This window comes from Amblyomma mixtum, chromosome 4 (assembly GCF_055824585.1).
Source record: "Amblyomma mixtum isolate Tamu chromosome 4, ASM5582458v1, whole genome shotgun sequence".
Classification (NCBI taxonomy): Eukaryota; Metazoa; Arthropoda; class Arachnida; order Ixodida; family Ixodidae; genus Amblyomma; species Amblyomma mixtum.
In genome coordinates, this window is record NC_143015.1 from 36,762,187 (window position 1) to 36,778,813 (window position 16,627).

A 16,627-nucleotide genomic window follows, 5' to 3' on the forward strand; every position below is an offset into this window, starting at 1 on the left:
CACTTCTCGCCACATGTATATTGGTCGTAATACTTCGTCCTTGTATTCCACAAGTTTGGTGTGGTCCCACTAGGTCCTTAATGACGCTCTGTGTCCTTCTCGCTAAAACTTTCGTAAGGATTTTGTAATCTACATTGGTGAGGCTTATCGGCCGATAAGACTCCACCAAAAGCAGCCTTGCTGAGTCCTCATACTTCGGAATCAATACAACGTGGGCAGTTTGGAAAGATGGCGGCAATCGTTTTGTTTCATAGGCTTCTTCGATTACTCTATGCAGCACCTGACTTCGTTCATCTTTAAAGGCTTTATAGAAAGCTGCACCCAGGCCGTCGGGCCCAGGGGACTTCCCGGCATTTAATTGGTCAATCGCTTTCTCTATTTCTGTCATACTGATTGGAGCTTCAAGTCTTTCCTTCTCACTCTCATCTAATTTGGGCATTAATCGCAAATAGTCACGTTCAAAGCCGTCCTTCTTCACTTGCTCCTGTCCTAGCAAAGCTTGATATTGCTCAAAAAAGGCGCGTTTTATCTTCTCTGGATCAGTGGTTTCTTCATTTCCGTACATTATTTTTGTATTTCTTTTTTCGAGGCATAGCTCTTTTCATCGCTCAGTGACCGCTTAGTGGGCGCCTCACCCATCCATAATCGCTCAGCGCGTGCCGGCACAACGGCCCCTCGGTACTTATCTTCATTGGCCTGCTCTAGCTTTCTTTTAACTTCCTTTATCTGGTTGATGCATAAACCAGGCTGCGCAGACTCTATGTCCAGCAATAATTTCAACTGGCTGTGCAATTCCTTTTCGTTCTCTTTTTCTTCGCGTCTTAGTATGCTTGCTCTCTCAATAGCTTTCATTTTTACGGCATTTTTGAAACCTTCCCACCTTTCGAACCAGCTTTCGGCTCCAGACACATGCAATGACTTCAGTAAATTATTTGCCTCGCAAACGAAGCTGTTGTCGTCCAGAAGTTTGGCATTAAATTTCCATAAATCCCAATTAAATCTCACCTCCTTTAATTTTGATCCTAAGGTGAAGGAAACCATGCAGTGGTCAGAGAAGGATACTGGAATGACTTCGTAGTTTTCGCAGAGCGGCGCCAGATGCACCGATATGTATATGCGATCGAGCCTGGCATGGCTTTCACCCTGGAAATGAGTAAACTGTGCCTGACTGCCGGGGGATAACATGCAGCCAACATCTATTAAGTCGTACTCCTCTACGAGCTCATCCAGAACCTGCACACTTTGATCCTTTAGAGTACAGACTTTAGCTCGGTCCTCTGGCCTGCAAACACAATTGAAGTCTCCTATAAATATAACATGTCGCTCTGTTTTCAAATACTGCTCGAGGTTTTCAAAAAAAATTCTGTGGTCGGTTTCTTTGTTAGGCGCATACAGACATACAACACGCCACAATAAATCACAGAATGAAAAATCGAGGATAACAAAACGGCCACTTTCCCAAACAATGACTTGTTCCTCCAAATTCCCAACACTGTTACGTACAAAGAGCGCGCATCCCGCCGATGTTCCAACCGCATGAGCTATACAAACATTGAGATGAGTTCTAAAGGGCTGCACCATGCGGTCCGTTTGGTCTTCGCTGCTGACCTTCGTTTCTTGGACAGCAACGATGTCCAGCTCGTTTTCGATAAGTAGCCTACTAACCTGGCACTGCCTTCGCCTACTTGCCAAGCCCCGAACATTCAATGTCGCTACACGGAGGGATTTTTTAAAGTTTGCTGCCATATTTACGCTAGGACACAAGGACCGCACGGAGCTTACCTCGACACTCTGAGGTACGCCGCTGGCGTTGAAAACCGCGGCACTCGACTTTTCCGCCCCCGCAGCAAGATAGTAGTCCGCGGCGTTGTTTTGGCCCTTGATACAGCTCCATGATGCACGCTAATTGCAGTTTCGTGGGCAGGAACAAGACTGGCCCACGCTGCTACGAGGGCTCCGTGCCGCCCCCTCTGCGGTCGGGCGGAATGATCGGCTTGGGCTTGAAACTCGGCCGCCGAGTAGCAGGCGTCTTGGGAGGCGGTTCCACGTCGGCGTTGTCGCCCGCGACGACTGTTTCCTCGTGCACTCTTTTTCCTGGCACTGCACTTGTGGTGTCCATGGTTTGCTCACTATCCCACCAGCCCTCCGTCGACACTACTTCCAACTCCTTGCAGGAGTCTTCTTTCGCAGTCCCCGCCCCCGAGGAGGTGGCGTTGCCTTGATCTTGTTGGTCGCCTTTGCTGACGACGCCTTGAGTGTCCTCGGCGGCTTCAGTCTTGTCGCCCGTTAGAGACTGCACGGGCACATTCCCAGCCCCTCTGGAAGCCTCTTCACCGTCTTCGTCATTCATAACGAGCTCGGTCACATCGTTCTTTTTCGGCTCACCGGTGATGGTTGCGTAGGTTTTAACGCAGTCCGTATCGCTGTGACCAAAGCGCCGGCATTGGGAACAGCGCGGGACTTTGCAGTCACGCCGTATATGGCCCTTACTGTTGCAGCGCAAACACAAGGGTGTCCGGTCTGGTACCACAACCAAGGCCAGCTCACCGCCCACACGCACCTGATGGGGCAGGTCTTCCACACTGACAACGGCATTCAACATCAGGGCGACGAGGCGCGTCGTCGACGACCTGTCGGTAATGCCGTAGATACGCCACTTCTCCCTGGTCACTTCAGTTACCTTGCCATAATTTGCCAGCGCAGCCCGCACATCATCGTCGCTGACTCCATGAAGGAGCCAGTGAAGCTTGAGCCTGACGTCTTGGTTGTTCGGGTTTATAACCAGACACCGACGCTCCTTCACCAGCATGTCGCCTTTAGCGAGCATACTCTTCACCGCTTCCGCTGTCTTGAAAGTTACCACCCACACACGGTTCATTTGGTACGCCTCCAGGGCGATAACATCTGGGAGTGCTCCCAGATTAGCAAAGGCGTCTCTGAAATCTTCGAGGCGGAAAGGCCGCGCTCTCACATCGCCGTGCAAAAAAAAACTGTGTTCAAAACAATCTGACCTGATGGCAGTTGCGGCAGTATCACTTCATAATCCTGGTGAGCAGTATCCAAAATCCTGTTACCGCGGGCCGACTGGGCCGCTGAACCCGCTCCCACGGAGCCCATCGAGACACGTCCGTTCGCTTCTGCGTCCGGAAGTAGAATCCCGCTACACCACGGAAACGGGATTGGAAGCAGGGATTTCTTCGTTCTGGAGCTTGCGTCCGCGACTGCAAATAATTGTACCACCGGGAATGCGAGCAAATAAAAAGACAGCAAAAACAATGTTTCCGCCCGGGATCGAACCGGGGACCTTGCGCGTGTGAGGCGCACGTGATAACCGCTACACCACGGAAACGGGAATTGAAGCAGGGATTTCTTCTTTGTTCTGGAGCTTGCGTCCGCAGCTGCCAATAAATGTACAGTCGCGGGTAAAAAAGATTAGCACACATGACGGAACACCAGAGCGCCTGAATGACAACGCGTGGCGCTGCGGGTGGCGAAGAGGCTGACAACAAGAGTGCCGCGCCGTTCCCATTCTACAGTATTAGTGGGGTTCAGCGGAGTGTCACGGACAGCAAAATTACTGGTTAAAAGCAGCGCTATCATCTATTGTTCCTGCGAGTTCTTTTTGACAAACCATCGCGGACATGAAAAAACAGTAATAAAAAGAAGGCATCTTTGCTCGCGATAACCGAGCCAAAATAAATGCCGCAAGCCCAGTCACGTAGGGTCGGCACTTCAACGCTAGGGCGGTGCACGCTTGATAAAGCTTACTTCCTGCCGTCCCCCCCCCCCCCCCCCCCCCCTAGGCTGCAAACATGGAAACGGCCCGTTAGGCAGGTCTGCGTACCGCAGCGCCGCGTGGTGAGTTATACGAATTCTGATCGCCAGTGATCTGCGCTAATATCTTTTGCTCGCGACTGTACCACCGGGAATGCGAGCAAATAAAAAAGAAAGCAAAAACAATGTTTCCGCCCGGGATCGAACCGGGGACCTTGCGCGTGTGAGGCGCACGTGATAACCGCTACACCACGGACATTTTTTTTTCTTCAACATGGTATTTATTACAGTGATGTAATGTTCTATGTACATGAACTATATACAAGCCATTATGAAAACAGTGGTAATCAATACATATTCAAAAGACATACAATAGAAAAGGGGCAATGCAGAGCACATCACTAATAGTGAGTGCCACTCCGGTTCGTACTCAGTCTGGGCATACACGTCTCTTAAATGAACAACCATTCGACTGAAGTGATCCTTTGTAGACACAACAGGTTCACAGTGTCTGTCCGTCATGCGGGTTTTCCAGAGGCTGTGCAGTCCAATCAGAAAGAGCATGTCCAGGGGTTCATCAACAAATGGCAGCGCAGTGAGATAGCGAACAGAATGTGGAGTCAGATGAATTCTTTTTTTAAATGTGCGTTGCAGGACATCCCAGAAGAGTACTGCATCTTTGCAACTGATGAAACAATGCTCAATTGTTTCAGTTCATCACAAAGGCGGCAATTAACGGTAGACACAAAAATGCCCTTTTTATCTAACCATGTTCTAACGGGCAACGCACCGGTGTGTAACTTAAAGAAAAAGGTCTTTGTACACGGCGAGACTGGCATCTTACGTACTCTTTTGAGTACGTCATGCCCCGGTAAACCAACATACAGAGAGCGGTACATGGGCGGAGGGAAGAGCATACTAATCAAATCCTTATACAACTTTTTCCTCGACACTAAAAAAAGGAACTCAGGAGAAAAACGAACAAGTAGGAAACGGACAGCCAAATACACCTCTTGCATTATGTCCCACAAACACGGACGGTCACAAACATTGGAAGACACAATGAGGTTGGGCAAAACATGAACTAAATTTGTTTGCAGGAATGAACGTACTATTGGGTGTGTAGTGTCACGGAAAAACATGAAACGTGACACTATCTGTCGGACATACAGGTGAACTAGACCAAGGCCGCCAGCGCTTACAGGCCGAAAAAGGTTATCACGCCTCATGGATTCAAAAGACGAATTCCACACAAAAGTAGCGAAAACCCTGTGAAAACGCTGGATAGGAAGTCTTGCGCAATGAATAATTTGCAGTACATAATATATTTTAGTGGCGACAAACAGATTACAGGCGGTCGCCCTGCCAAAAATTGAGAGGCCATGGGGGACAAACGTTTGAGAATAGCGCTGAAGCGTTGACACGCGGTCTTTCCAATAATGTGCGCTATGCTTATAGGCACTCAGAGGGACGCCAAGGTACTTTGGTGGCCTGCATGTCCATGTTATACCAGCATATTCAGCAGGTGTCGAACCCCAGCTACCAAACCAAAGACCGCAACTCTTAGAGCGATTAATCCGACTTCCTGACACCGAACCAAAGTCCTCCGTTAGACGAATAACCTCATCGATGCTTGGCTTATCAGTACAAAAAAACGCAAGGCCATCTGCATAAGCCAATACCTTCAGTTCGTGGCCCATTATTCGGAAACCATTGACAGCTCTACTGTTTATAACACTTATGCAAAGTGGCTTCAAGTATAATGCGAACAGGAGCGGAGACAGTGGGCACCCTTGTTTCACCGAAGACTGAATTGGGACTGGTTGCGAGAGACAGCCATTAACAATCAAGCGCGTGGTACAGGATTTGTAACAAAGGCGTATGCCAGTAGAAAGTATTGAACCGAGATTGACGTGGTTTAAAAGTGCAAAAAAAATTAATGGCACACTCGATCAAATGCCTTTGCCAGGTCAATTTGCAGCATTGCTGCTTGTTCTTGAGCGTCACTGCAATACTGCAACACCGTACGCGCTACATGTAGGTTAGATTGTATTGATCGTCCCCGCAAGCCACATGTTTGATGAGGCCCAATCAAAGTAGACATTGCAAGCTGCAGCCGATTTGACAGTACTTTAGCAAAAATCTTATAATCTACATTAGAAAGCGTGATTGGTCTGTAGCCATCTACAAATCGAAGTTTTTCCTTATCCTCGGTTTTTGGTATAAAGACAATATGACTTTTCGTAAATGACTGAGGCAGAAATTCAACATCAATACTTGTCTCAAAAATTTGGAGCAGGACAGGGGCTAGAACGGATTTAAATGCCTTGTAAAATTCTCCTGAGAGGCCGTCAGGCCCCGGAGTTTTCGAGAGCGGCAATTGATCAATTGCATCTTGCAATTCACCCAAGCTTAAAGAGCCACTTATTGCCTTGCACTCATCCTCATTGAGTGGGTTAATCATGGACACCAATCGCGCTATATGATCATCATCAGCAGTGCTAGACGTGGCAGCAAACAGAGAGCTATAGTGGTTTTCAAACTCGGTAACTATGACATCTGTACTTGTGACCAGGGCACCACCACAGTAGAGCTCAGAAATTCGCTTGGCAGCCACGTGACGACGCTCATCTAGCAAGGCCTGTCTAGTAGGCTCCTCAGAGTGCAGAGCACGGTTGCTGCGGGATCATACACGGGCCGCACGATAGCGTTCGGCATCAAACTTCTGAAGGTTGCACTTAACAGCACCAATTTCCTCTTTGTACAAGCCAGGAGCCTCACATTCAAGCGCATGCAGATTATAAAGACTCTGAAGTAACCGTTTCTCCTCACCATGCTTAAGATAAGACTTCACGGAGCCGATCTCAATAGCTATGCTACGAACTTCTAGCTTAAACATCTCCCAAGCTGCAAATAATGGGACATCCATGACCAAGGAAGATTCCAAAGCTGTCATCACTCGCTGCTGAAAATGCTCATCATTTAGAAGCTCGGAATTAAGCTTCCACAGTTCCCACTGCGGTCGAAATTTGGGACGGGCGCATTCTCCAATCCGCGGAATGACCATAGCATGATCTGAGAAAGAAACAGGCTTGACATCACATGAAATGTGCCGTTTAAGGAGATCTACGGAAACGTAAACGCGATCAAGGCGTGAATGTGAGGCTCCTCTGATGTATGTGAAGGCGGATGGAAATCCGGCATCAATTAAACCTGCGTTTCCGGTAATAGACAATAATATACCAGAGCTCTTATCGGCGTTTTGGTTAAGACCTGTGCGATCGCGTGGGTCGCACACACAGTTGAAGTCACCCATGAAAACGACATAACGATCACATCCTAGGAGAGTTGCAATGGCATGAAAAAAAACTGCTCGTTGCACCGGATTATTTGAAGCATACACATTGATAACCCTCCACGACTCGCCATGCAGTCGAAAGTCACAACATATCAGACGCCCTTCTATGTCAACCTGGTACTTAAAGTCAGAAATAGGTAGACTCTTCTTTAAGAAAAGAAAGCAACCTGCCGAAAGACCCACTGAGTGCGACACACAGACGTTGTAATCTGTTAGGAAAGGTCGCAGGGCTATCTATGTATCCACTTCACTTTCTATCTTAGTTTCTTGAATAGCGACAATGTCTAGCCGATTGCCCCAAAGCAATCGGCGTAACTGTACCTGTTTCTGCCTTGAACGGAGTCCACATATGTTGAGTGTTGCGACAGTCAACTGCTGGTTAGACGCCATGGTGGCTAACTGGAGCTTCAATCAGGCATCCACGGTGTCTGGGGGCATCACTCCGGAAGGTGAGACCTCCCTAGAGTTGACGCCCTTTCTCCTTGATCTGGAGCGCCGAGGAGGTTTCTTATTCTTTGACTTTCGACGGCGGGACTTGTGCTTGGTGGGGACACTGTCCTCCTCAGAGGAGGCAGAACTCGGAGATACACCACGCTTCGAGGCCGCACTTAAAATTTGCTCATCGGCATCACAGTTGCCGTCGGGGAGTGAAGTGCCAGGTTGGCACTCTGTTACCTGTGTGGCACATCCGGCAGGAGCCTCAGAAGATGTAGCAGTGCAGACACTCGGCACCGGAGCCACACCGTCGTCCTTGTCTTCCTCTGGCCCACGCACAGCACAGGCACGTGCGCCAAGAGCGCCATCACTGACACTACATATAGTTGGAGCCTGCTCCGCCAGGCATCGACGCTCATCGTCTGCAGACAGCTGCTCCATCTGTGAAGGCTGGGTAGGCTCATGATGCACAGCAGGAACGGGGCCAGACAGCGGGTCAGTAGTCGCTGAGTCAATGGGCGCAACGGCTGGCGTGCCAACAGCAGCATCCAAAACTTCTGTTGCGTCCATCAAGTGCTCCTGCAATGCGTCGTCCATGGCACGGGTGCCACCGCGTAGCTTATCAGCATACGACACTACGCACTCCTCTGTAGCATGGCCGAAACGCCGACAATCATCACACCGAGGAGTGCGGCAATGACGGCGTATATGGCCAACCTTGTGGCAACGGAGACACAGTGGTGGCCTTCCTGGCACTAAAACCAGACATTGTACACCGCAAATTGTCAAAATGTGAGGCACGTCATTGACAGTGACGCCTTCAGCAAGAGTCAAGGCATCGTCTCGATTCAAGGTGCGCATGCCCTCCATTTCTGGAACCCTCCAGTGCTCCACTGTGATGGACGTAATCGTTCCGCAAGCGCGAAGGGCGTCCCGAATGTAAAAATCTTCAAGATGTTCAGGGAGCCAAAGTATCTTGAGCTTTACTGTCTTCGGTTCCGGGTCAATCACTAGACAACAGCGGTTTTTCACTTGTAACTCCTGAGTGCTCACGAGCTTAGCTTTCGCTAACGCTGTCTTGCATGTTATCATCCATACGTGAGACATCTGGAACTGTCCGATAGAGCTGATGTCACAGAGGTCAACGTACACCCCGTAAGGCATCTCTGAAGTCCTGGGCACGATAGGGACGGCCAGCAAGGTCCGCATGTAGAAATACGGAGTTAAAAACCAGCTTACCAGCAGGCAGACGGGGAAGAACAATACGGTACGTATTACTGGCAGCAGAAGCCGCAACAGTACCTCGGCCTAGGGCCGATTTATCCATTTCTGCGGAGAGCATCAAAAAACGCGACCGTTCGGAACGCCGTCTTCGTCTTTCTCCCCACACGGAAACGGGAATGGAAGCAGGGATTTCTTCGTTGTTCTGGAGCTTGCGTCCGCAACTGCCAATAAATGTACCACCGGGAATGCCAGCAAATAAAAAAGAAAGCAAAAATAATGTTTCCGCCCGGGATCGAACCGGGGACCTTGCGCGTGTGAGGTGCACGTGATAACCGCTACACCACGGAAACTTTTTTTCTTCTTTATTGCCGACCAGACAGGAAAATCGAACACAACACATTAAAAGGTGCTATCTGAACAAAGACAGCACACGTAGGTTAAAACCATTTCAGGGCAACAAGTTCATTCAGCAGAGCATACCATTCGGGTTTGTTGGCATGTTCCCTATACACATCTCTCAGGTAAGCAATACTCTCAACAAAATACTCTCTATCAAGTCGTACATTTTCATCTGCGTGATGGACACCCATTCGTGTCTTCCATACACCATGCAGTACTAACAGCATGAACATATATACGGTACACCATCTTCATTGTCAACTGGCAAAAAAACGGATGCCATACGGCGTTACTGGAAGGTCTTACTTTAACGTCCTTTGCAGGATATCCCACAGAAAGACCGCATCCCAACAGTCCAAGAACATATGGTCTATAGTTTCAGGCTTGCGGCATATCATACAGTTTGTTGACCATGGGACATATATCCCTTTCTCCTCCAACCATGGTTTCACGGGGAGTGTGCCACTATGTAAGTGGAAAAAGAAAGTTTTCACCGATGGTCGCACGGCCATCTTCTTAACCCTTTTAAGAACATCCCCACCCGGACCGTCAACATTCATTGTGCGATAAATTGGCACTGGTAACATCATATCTGACAGGTCCATATACAGCCGCCTACGTTTTACCCCACTAAGGTACTGCATCGAGAAACTCACTTTCAGTATTTGAAAAGCTCCAACGACTTCACGCAAATACCCATGCACACCTCCACGATGAAACCCGCGCGCACACACCAGAAATTCGGGTAAAACATTTTGCAGCCGCCCCTGCATCACTGTCCTCAAAAAGGGATCATTTTGGTCACGCAAGAACATGAATCTCGAGACAACTTGCCTTAAGAACAACTGCACAACACCCAACCCACCGTTCTGCATTGAGCGAAACAAGTTTGTGCGGCTCGGGCGCACCAAGGTTGATCCCCACACAAACACAGCTAACACTCTGTGCAGCTTCTGAACACACATTCTTGACATAAACATCGCCTGCAGCACGTACCATACTTTCGCGACAATGAAAAGGTTACACACTCTTGCGCGAGCAAAAATGGAAAAATCCCTGCCACCCCATTTTGTTGATTTCAAACCGACCTGCTCGGTTTCTTCTTGCCAATACTGTGTCGTGTCCTTCTAGTGCTGAAGTGGGACGCCTAGGTATTTTGTAGGCGCGTCTGACCACTGAACATTTTCAAATAAGGAAGGAGTGTCTTCCCACACCCCCTGTCAGAAACCCAGGCATTTGTTCCAGTTTATAACACTGCCGGTACATCGGCAGTATGATGTGGTATCGTTCAGGGCCTCCTTGACGGTTTCTTTGTCTTCGCAAATAATAGCAATATCATCAGCGTATGACAGCACCTTCACTTCTGTTGACATTAGCTGGAAGCCTCTAACCCTTTTATTGTACAGCACTTTCAAGCAACACGGCTCCAGATAGATGGCAAATAGCAAGGGGGATAAGGGGCATCCCTGCCTGACAGAGGAATGGATTTCGATACAGTCAGTGAGTTCTTTGTTTACTACAATATTCGCAAAATTCCTTATATGCCATTCTTACACCATCCGAAATCACTGAGCCCAAGTTCACATAATCTAAAATGCTGAAAAATGTGTCGTGATGGACGCGATCGAAAGCTTTTTCCAGATCAACCTGTAACACTGCTGCCCGTCTTGAGAAAACGTCGCAACACTCTAAAATGCTCCTCAAAATATGAATGTTACTAGTTATTGTCCTTCCTTTGATGCCACAAGTCTGATGGGGTCCCACTATATCTGGTTGGTTGGTTTATGGGGTTTAACGTCCCAAAGGGACTAAGGCTATGAGAGACGCCGTAGTGGAGGGCTCCGGAAATTTCGACCACCTGGGGTTCTTTAACGTGCACTGACATCGCACAGTACACGGGCCTCTAGAATTTCTCCTCCAAAGAAATTCCAGCCGCCGCCCCACTATATCTTTGATGACAGTTTGCAATCACCTGGCTAGCACCTTCATATAGATTTTATAATCCACATTCGTTAACGTTATAGGTCTGAAACGAAACCGACTGCTGCTTCTCGCGATCATTATTCTTTGGAATTAGGACTATGTGCGCTCGTCGGAAAGACGGTGGCAGCTCTTTCTTTTCGTACGCCTCCATTAAAACGGCGTGTAGCGCCTCTGCCACTTCTTGTCGGAACCGCTTATAGAAAGCCGCACTCAAACCGTCCGAACCAGGTGTCTTGCCCGGACTAAGACCATCTACGGCTTTTTCAATTTCTTGGACCCTAATTGGCACCTCTAGAATTGATTTTCTTTCATCATCAAGTTTTGGCATGAGTGACAAAAACGAGCTTTCAAAACCCTCTGCCAGTTTTTTGCTGCACCCAAATAATTCTCCGTAGTGTTCAACGAACGCCCTTTTAATCATTTCCTTGTCTCGGGTGAGGGCATTTTCGAATCATATCTCTTGGATATCATTTTTCGCTGCGTAGCTCTTTTCGTCCGCTAGTGCCCGCTTCGTTGGCATTTCACTAACCCAAAGCTTTTCTGCCCGTGCCCGTATAACTGCTTCCTTTGTTTTTATCATTGTCTAGCACTTCCAGCTGCCTCCGAACTTCTCTGATTTCTTTACTGCGCAGTCCCGGCTGCGCACATTCTTGACTTTGTAAGAAATCCAGCTGGCATTGTAATTGCTTCTCTGCCTGTTTCATTTTGTGTTGTTTCGCAGTACTGTGTTCGATGCGCTTATCTTAACGCTTTCTTTGAAACACTCCCACGCGTAAACAAAACTATTAGCCCCACATGTCAGTACTTCTCTTATGCTATCTTGTGTCTTACTAACGAAGGACTCGTCTTCGAGAAGTTTGTTATTCATCTTCCAAAGATGCCAGTTAAAGCGCGAATTCCTTTGTTTTGCACCTAGTGTAAACATAACCAGACTATGGTCACTGAATGATACATGTTTCACCATGTAATGGGCACACATTGGCACAAGGGCGACAGATATGTAAGCCCTATCAAGTCTTGCATGGGAATCGCGCTGGAAATGAGTGTACTTTGGCAGACTAGAATTTGACAGCAGCAAACCTACATCTTCTAACTTCTGCTCTGTGACCAGCGTGTTTAAGTAAAAAGCGCTGTAGTCGCGCACAGGTTGTCTCCTTGCCCTATCTTCAGGCTTGCAAACATAATTAAAGTCGCCAAGTAAAACACAATTTCGCTCGGCACTGACATGGGGAACAAGTTCCTCAAAGAAAACTCTACGCTCTTGTTGCTTGTTCGGGGCATATATACAGACTACTCGCCATTTCATTTGAGCAAAGAAAAAATCGCAAACTACAAGACGACCACTTGCGTCTACTTTTACGCGCTCTACAACAATGCCAATGCTGTTTCGCATCAACAGCAAAACACCCCCAGAAGTTTCAACGGCATGGCTCACACAGATATCATATCTGGACCGAAGAGTTAACAACATGCGGTCAGTTTGCTCTTCAGATTCTACTTTTGTCTCTTGTATAGCTGCAATGTCGATGTCATTTTCTAAAAGAAGACGGTTAAGTTGATACTGCCTCCGCTTTGCGGCTAGCCCTCTCACATTAAGCGTGGCTATACATAATGCTGCATCTTTTTTCCCCTCCATCTTTTCTTTTCAAAGCAAATTGTACCGCCCATTGTTTACTTTGAGAACAAGGAGGCTACGCACAGAAACGTCGCTGGACTCACAACAGTCTATGGTTGCGCTGACTAGGCAACTTGCAAGGCGGCGCTGCCGGTTGTCCGTCGATGCTCCGGCTGCACGCGAGGGCTCCCAGGTGCACGCGGCCGACCGAAAACTACAGAGGCGGCTTGGCCGCCTCTCGCGGGTCGGGCGGAACGTTAGGCCGCGGCTTGAAAGACGGACGCCTCACTCCAGGAGCTTTCGTCGGTGGTTCCTCAGTGCCTTCATCGGGAGCATGCGGTGTATCGGGATTCTTTTCTCGTGGTCGCTTTCCAGCCTGACTGCTACTTGCAGCCATAGAGACCACCATTTCCTCCTGCTGACCTTCAGCGTTCGCAGAAGCCTCGTTAGATAGGTACGCGGCGTCTTCCAACACAGCAGCCTTCTCTTCAGGCAATCCGTCTTGCGGCAGACTGGATGCGGGCTTGAGCCGCCCGCTCCGCTCTTCGACACTGGTTGAAACGGGCACCAATGTCTCCAAAGCGTTGTCTCCCTTTCCCGTCGCAGCTTCTTCGGCGTCAAGCTCGTCCATCATCAGCTCGGACGCTTTTTCGTTAGAAGAGCGCCCGGTCACGCTGGCATACGTTCGCGCACCCTGAGTCTCCTCATGCCCGAAACGACGGCACGCACCACACCGCTGAATTTTGCATTCCCGCCGAACATGACCCTTGCCACGGCAGCGCAAGCAGAGGGGGGGGGGGGGGGGGGGCTGCCCGGTACCACAACGAGGGCCAATTCACGAGCGATGCTCACCTGATGCGGCAGGTCGTCCAGCTTGACTCCCGCTTTCAGGGAAAGAGACACCAGGCGCGTTGCCGACCCTTTGCCGGTGACGCCTTGTACGCGCCAACGCTCAGCCTTGACCTCCGTTACTTTTCCGTACGACACAAAGGCCGCTCGCACGTCTTCGTCTGGCACTCCAGGAAGCAGCCAGTGAATCTTCATTCGAACATCTTGGTTTGCTGGATCAATTATAAAACACCGACGTTCCTTCACCTGAATTTCCCCAGCGGCGAGCATCCTTTTGACAGCGTGAGCATTGTCGAAAGTCACCGCCCACACGTGACTCATCCGATACGCCCCCAAGGCAGTCACGTCAGGGAACAACTCGAGATGAGCCAATGCATCGCGGAAATCCTCGACGCGATACGGTCGTGCACGAATGTCAGCATGAAGAAAAACTGTATTAAAAACAATACGACCTGTAGGCAAACTTGGTAGGATGACCTCGTACTCGTTTTCAGCTTCAAAAAACCTGCTTCCGCGGCCAGACATGGCCGCTGTAGCCGCTCCTACGGAGCCCTGCATCCTGCGTCCGTTCACGAGCGTGGCCGAAAGCAGAATCCACTGAGCTAGCAGGCCAGAACTATTGTAGGAATCGTGGTAACCCATGCCATCCGTGTTTCTGCTATGCACACACTACTTTTTTTTTTTTTATTGCCTGCTTAGACACATACATCACAAGAAAACAAGAGAAGTATACACACACTTAATGGTACATGGCGTCGGTATGGGCTAAAACCATCAACCACACCTTGGCTGACGTAAGGCGCTAAAAGCGTTTCATATGGACTAGAGGCTCAATTCTCGGTACCCATTCAGGCACTTGTTTCAAAGTTTTGTAGGTTTCCAAGAATCTGCCTACAGACTCGCGAAAGTACTCCTGCGCCGGCCTTGCATCGATGTCAGCATGTCGGGCCGCCATGCAGGCCTTCCAAATACAGTGCAATCCCATGAGCATTACTGCGTCAAACGGTACACCTTCTTCATTTTCCACTGCTAGGAAACGAATCCCACGGGGGTCAAGGGGCAGATCTTTTTTCAATGTTCTTTGAAGAATGTCCCAAAAGAACACTCCTCCCCAGCAGTCCAGAAAAACATGCTCGATAGTTTCTGGCTTTCTACATATAAAGCAATGATCACCCCATGGAACATACAATCCTTTCTCTGCCATCCAAGTTTTTACCTCCAACGTTCCGGTGTGCAGCCTGAAGAAAAAGGACTTGGCTCCCGGAGCTACATACATTCGCTTCACACGCTTTAAAACATCGCTGCCTGGATGGGTGCTGTACATTGTTCGATACAGTGGCACAGGAAAAACCAGGTCTGTAAGGTCCTTGTATAGCTGTATGCGTTTTACTTTTGCAAGATATTGGTAGGAAAATCGTGCGCTGAGGAAGTTACAGGAAACCGCAACCTCCTTCAGGAATCCAAAAACACCTCCTGGTATACACTCGGTAGATACCACAAAATCCGGTAAAAGTCTGCTCAATCTGATCTGTACTACAGTACGCAAAAACGGGTCCTTCACATCTCGAAGGAAACAAAAACGGTTGACCACTTGCCTCAGGAATAAATGCGACAAGCCCAGGCCTCCTTGACTAACTCTCCGGAAGAGGTTGGTACGGCTTGTCCTCTCCCATACCGACCCCCACACAAAGATGGCCAATACACGGTGCAACTTTTGTACATTGGCGCGTGAGCAGTGCAAAACACTTAGCACATACCACAGTTTGGTAACAAAAAACACATTGCACACAGTGCTGCGCGCAAACATAGACAAGTCCCCTCCTTTAACCTTCTCCGTTCTTTCACGCACTTCTGCAACTTGGCTCCGCCAGTAGGGCTCACTGTCGCGGTAAAACTCTAAAGGAGCACCTAGGTACCTCGCTGGTGTATCAGCCCATTGCATGTTGGCGAAAGTGCCTGGTTTCGTCGCCCAAGAACCGTGCCAAAATCCAAGGCACTTGCCCCAGTTAACAGCGCTGCCGCTGGCGTCACAGAAACGCTTAACAATTTCCACCGTTTTCAAGATGCTCTCATTGTCAACGCAGAAAACCGCCACATCATCCGCGTATGCCAACAGTTTCACTTCGGTTAGCTGTAATTTAAAGCCTTTTACGTAGCTGGTGTCTATTATACTAAGGCAGAAGGGTTCGATATATAAGGCAAAAAGTAATGGTGAGAGGGGGCAACCCTGTCGCACGGATCGTTGCACCTCGATCGGTGCTCCTACCGATTTGTTGATTACTAGGCGCGTTGTGCATCCCCTGTAAGCCATCGCGACACCCTCTGTGATAACTGCTCCCACGTTGACGTGTTGCAAAAGTGTAAACAAGATTTCATGTGGTACACGATCGAACGCTTTCTCCAAATCGAGCTGGAGCATTGCGACGTTCATGTTTAGTGCATCGCAGCACTCCAGCACGCATCTCGCCGTGTGAATGTTAGTGAATATTGACCGATCCCTTATACCGCAAGTCTGGTGTGGTCCAACAATCTCTTTTATAACCGTTTGAAGTCTTTTAGCCAGTACTTTCATATAGATCTTGTAGTCGACGTTCGTTAAGCTGATTGGACGATAGGACTTTACTTGCCTTAAAGCGATTGGATCCTCTGTTTTGGGGATGAGAACTGTATGCGTGGCCAGGAAAGAAGGCGGTAGGCGCTTCCGTTCATATGCGTCTTCTAAAAGGTGGGCTATTATAGGGGCTAATTCATTCTTGAAAGTCTTGTAGAATTCGGCGCCTAATCCATCTGGTCCTGGTGACCTCCCTCGTTTTAAGTCATCGATAGCCAACTCTATTTCAGCGACAGTAATCGGGCGCTCTAACACCTCTTTTGAGTTGTCATTAATCCTAGGCATTAAAGCCAGGAATTCTGTCCTGAAGATTTCTAAGTCTACCGCTCTAAGCGCAAATAGACCTTTGTAAAACAGGGTGAAAGCATTTTCGATGTCG

General features: G+C 48.8%; 3 non-coding genes and 1 pseudogene across 3 annotated transcripts; all 4 read right to left on the minus strand.

Annotated features, from left to right (window-relative positions):
* Positions 1 to 3,276: 3,276 nt before the first annotated feature.
* On the minus strand, positions 3,277 to 3,349 carry TRNAV-CAC (transfer RNA valine (anticodon CAC)). The gene has a single exon. It is a non-coding gene; the product is annotated as a tRNA-Val (tRNA).
* Positions 3,350 to 3,960: 611 nt separating this feature from the next.
* On the minus strand, positions 3,961 to 4,031 carry TRNAV-CAC (transfer RNA valine (anticodon CAC)). The gene has a single exon. It is a non-coding gene; the product is annotated as a tRNA-Val (tRNA).
* Positions 4,032 to 9,068: 5,037 nt separating this feature from the next.
* Positions 9,069 to 9,141, minus strand: TRNAV-CAC (transfer RNA valine (anticodon CAC)). Its single transcript has one exon. It is a non-coding gene; the product is annotated as a tRNA-Val (tRNA).
* Positions 9,142 to 9,228: 87 nt separating this feature from the next.
* On the minus strand, positions 9,229 to 10,563 carry LOC149346205 (uncharacterized; annotated as a pseudogene).
* Positions 10,564 to 16,627: the final 6,064 nt, after the last annotated feature.